We start from the raw sequence: 4,210 nt of genomic DNA, 5'->3' as shown, positions 1-4,210 counted from the left end.
TGCAATAGATGCGGACGCGAAGTCCAAAATGCAGTGAATGCGGACACGAGGTCCAAAATGCAGTAAAGATGCGGACGCGAAGTCCGAAAAGCGGTAAAAATGGACACGAAGTCCTGGACGCGAAGTCCTAAAAGCAGTAAAAGATGGACACGAAGTCCTAGACGCGAAGTCCGAAAAGCGGTAAAGATGGACACGAAGTCCTGGACGCGAAGTCCGAAAAGCGGTAAAGATGGACACGAAGTCCTGGACGCGAAGTCCGAAAAGCGGTAAAGATGGACACGAAGTCCGAAAAGCGGTAAAGATGGACACGAAGTCCTGGACGCGAAGTCCGAAAAGCTGTAAAGAGGGACACGAAGTCCTGGACGCGAAGTCCGAAAAGCTGTAAAGATGGACACGAAGTCCTGGATGCGAAGTCCGAAAAGCAGTAAAGATGGACGCGAAGTCCGGAAAGCAGTAAAGATGGACACGAAGTCTTGGACGCGAAGTCCGAAAAGCAGTAAAGATGGACACGAAGTCCTGGACGCGAAGTCCGAAAAGCAGTAAAGATGGACACGAAGTCCTGGACGCGAAGTCCGAAAAACAGTAAAGATGGATGCGAAGTCCGGAAAGCAGTAAAGATGGACGCGAAGTCCGAAAAGCAGTAAAGATGGACGCGAAGTCCGGAAAGCAGTAAAGATGGACACGAAGTCCTGGACGCGAAGTCCGAAAAGCGGTAAAGATGGACACGAAGTCCTGGACGCGAAGTCCGAAAAGCGGTAAAGATGGACACGAAGTCCTGGACGTGAAGTCCGAAAAGCGGTAAAGATGGACGCGAAGTCTGGAAAACAGTAAAGATGGACACGAAGTCCTTGACGCGAAGTCCGAAAAGCAGTAAAGATGGACACGAAGTCCTGGACGCGAAGTCCGAAAAGCAGTAAAGATGGACGCAAAGTCCGAAAAGCGGTAAAGATGGACGCGAAGTCCGAAAAGCGGTAAAGATGGACGCGAAGTCCGGAAAACAGTAAAGATGGACACGAAGTCCTGGACGCGAAGTCCGAAAAGCGGTAAAGATGGACACGAAGTCCTGGACGCGAAGTCCGAAAAGCGGTAAAGATGGACACGAAGTCCTGGACGCGAAGTCCGAAAAGCGGTAAAGATGGACACGAAGTCCTGGACGCGAAGTCCGAAAAGCCGTAAAGATGGACACGAAGTCCTGGACGCGAAGTCCGAAAAGCGGTAAAGATGGACACGAAGTCCTGGACGCGAAGTCCGAAAAGCGGTAAAGATGGACGCGAAGTCCGGAAAGCAGTAAAGATGGCCATGAAGTCCTGGACGCGAAGTCCGAAAAGCAGTAAAGATGGACACGAAGTCCTGGACGCGAAGTCCGAAAAGCAGTAAAGATGGACACGAAGTCCTGGACGCGAAGTCCGAAAAACAGTAAAGATGGACGCGAAGTCCGGAAAGCAGTAAAGATGGACACGAAGTCCTGGACGCGAAGTCCGAAAAGCAGTAAAGATGGACACGAAGTCCTGGACGCGAAGTCCGAAAAGCAGTAAAGATGGACACGAAGTCCTGGACGCGAAGTCCGAAAAACAGTAAAGATGGACGCGAAGTCCGGAAAGCAGTAAAGATGGACGCGAAGTCCTGGTCGCGAAGTCAGAAAAGCAGTAAGATGGACGCGAAGTCCGGAAAGCAGTAAAGATGGACACGAAGTCCTGGACGCGAAGTCCGAAAAGCGGTAAAGATGGACACGAAGTCCTGGACGCGAAGTCCGAAAAGCGGTAAAGATGGACACGAAGTCTTGGACGCGAAGTCCGAAAAGCGGTAAAGATGGACGCGAAGTCTGGAAAACAGTAAAGATGGACACGAAGTCCTGGAAGCGAAGTCCGAAAAGCAGTAAAGATGGACACGAAGTCCGAAAAACAGTAAAGATGGACGCGAAGTCCGAAAAGCGGTAAAGATGGACACGAAGTCTGAAAAGCGGTAAAGATGGACGCGAAGTCCGGAAAACAGTAAAGATGGACGCGAAGTCCGAAAAGCGGTAAAGATGGACACGAAGTCCGAAAAGCGGTAAAGATGGACGCGAAGTCCGGAAAACAGTAAAGATGGACGCGAAGTCCTGGACGCGAAGTCCGAAAAGCGGTAAAGATGGACGCGAAGTCCGGAAAGCAGTAAAGATGGACACGAAGTCCTGGACGCGAAGTCCGAAAAGCAGTAAAGATGGACACGAAGTCCTGGACGGGAAGTCCGAAAAGCAGTAAAGATGGACACGAAGTCCTGGACGCGAAGTCCGAAAAGCAGTAAAGATGGACGCGAAATCCGGAAAGCAGTAAAGATGGACGCGAAGTCCGAAAAGCAATAAAGATGGACGCAAAGTCCTAGACGCGAAGTCCGGAAAGCGATAAAGATGGACACGAAGTCCTAGACGCGAAGTCCGAAAAGCAAACAGAGAACCCAGAGGACCCTCTACTCGATTTGAGATTGTGACCGGCCGTGTGAGGTAATCGTGAGTCCGTTAAGGAGGGGATGCCCCTTGGGGTTCCATGCGCATCTGCACGTAGGAGAGAACAATAGCTAACGGTGGATGTCAGCCTCGTGAGACCACTGAAATTGCAATTTGTCCTTGGCGAGAATGGTATGGTCGCTGTTTTCACCGAGGATGCTCCAGTAGCTTGTGAATATTATCGTCGAGAGGCGGTGCTGTAGAGAAGAGCATAACTCTTCGTTAGTCATGTGGATAGTGGTGCGCGCTGAGTGTACAAGGCTGATGCTGTCCCAAAGGTGTTGATCTGCTGTCGATTGACGTTGCTGCCGCAATGAAGTTGCTTCATCGATGCTTTGCCCCTGGGGCGGTTGTGTGTTTGATCCGTTGGGAGCCGACCCTACTGCTGGATCGATTGTTTGTTGCTCTTGCTGGCATCTGGTCTCGCCGCTGAAGCGATTGCTTGCTGGGAATGCCCCGGTCTCGCTACTGGGACTTTTGCTTGCAAGGCGGTTGCTCGTTGCCCTGTCGGATCGGCGTCTTGCGATGCGGGACTCGAGCTCTGGGAGCGCCTACGTACCCTCTTGGACAGGGGATCAGAGTCTGTCGTAGTTCTTGCGTTTGCTGTACCTGTGATCCTGGCATTATCAGTAAGTCATGGGGTTACTAACAATGCATAAGTACAGGTAAAAGGATGTGTTCGCGACGCATGTTCTTCAGTTTCGGGTCACCGAGGCGACCCGTGGAGGGTTTTTGCTTTGGCGATGCGAATGAGATCCCATTTTCGAAGGCCTCAATGTGAGGCCTCCAAGGCTCTTGTTGGTCATGTACGAGCATATCGAGACATTCTTAATGATGCCCTAGCGGCTCTATCGATTATTCGACGCGCCTGTCGGCTTAGGACCCATCTCGTCAAGGTATCGGAGGGCGGCTGCGCTTGTGATCCGCGTGGGGATTTTTTTGCCTAGATTTGATCAGACTCGGTCGGACCATTTCCAGAATACTATGACTAGACCTCAGAAAGGAATGTCTAGGATTTCGGCTTTGTGGTAGCCTGTTGAAGGGTAGCTGTGACCCATTCTGAAGTTATGCAAAGACAAACAGAAAAGAGAAAGCTTGGGGGAACGCGTTGCCCCAGGCTAAAACGATACACGAGTTCACGCCTGTAGCAAGATGTACCATTTTTTCCTCTGTTCTTCTGTTGTGTAGGCTGTATCAAAGTGCTTGGATAGCATGCTCGGTTTGCCCACTGTGCTTGAAGAGGAATCCGCGCTGGACGGTTGAGCTGTGTTGGAGGGCTGATCGAGGATCATGTTGGAGTAGATAATCTGGCCACTTCCGTTGAGTATCCCTAGTCCGCACGATGTGTGAGAGACTAGGGAGTCAATTTTATCCATCTCTCATTTTGCTCTCCTTTTGCTACGGTCACCCACCTCGTGGCCGCACCTCTTAACCTAAAGGGATTAGCTCTCCTTTTGCCACGATTACCCGCCTCGGGATTTTCAGTCGTGCCTCTCTCTTGCCCTAGCTTTTGCCTAGGTTGCCCCGATGGGTTTTCAACCTAGCGGGCTCGATTCTTTTGTCTCTCGAGCTTGCAAGGGCGAAGGGTTCGAAGGATTCAACCACCGAATACGTTGTGTTCTGTCTCCATCTAGGAATTGCATCTGCTGCTCTCCTTTTTTGTCGGGGTTTGTTGATTTCTTCTTCGAATTGGCGGTGGCGGAGTTTTATATCTCGGCGGTGCCTTGT

This window comes from Punica granatum, chromosome 8, assembly GCF_007655135.1.
Source record: "Punica granatum isolate Tunisia-2019 chromosome 8, ASM765513v2, whole genome shotgun sequence".
NCBI lineage: Eukaryota > Viridiplantae > Streptophyta > Magnoliopsida > Myrtales > Lythraceae > Punica > Punica granatum.
The sequence above is the reverse complement of the archived record's forward strand: the minus strand, read 5'-3'. Positions refer to the sequence as shown.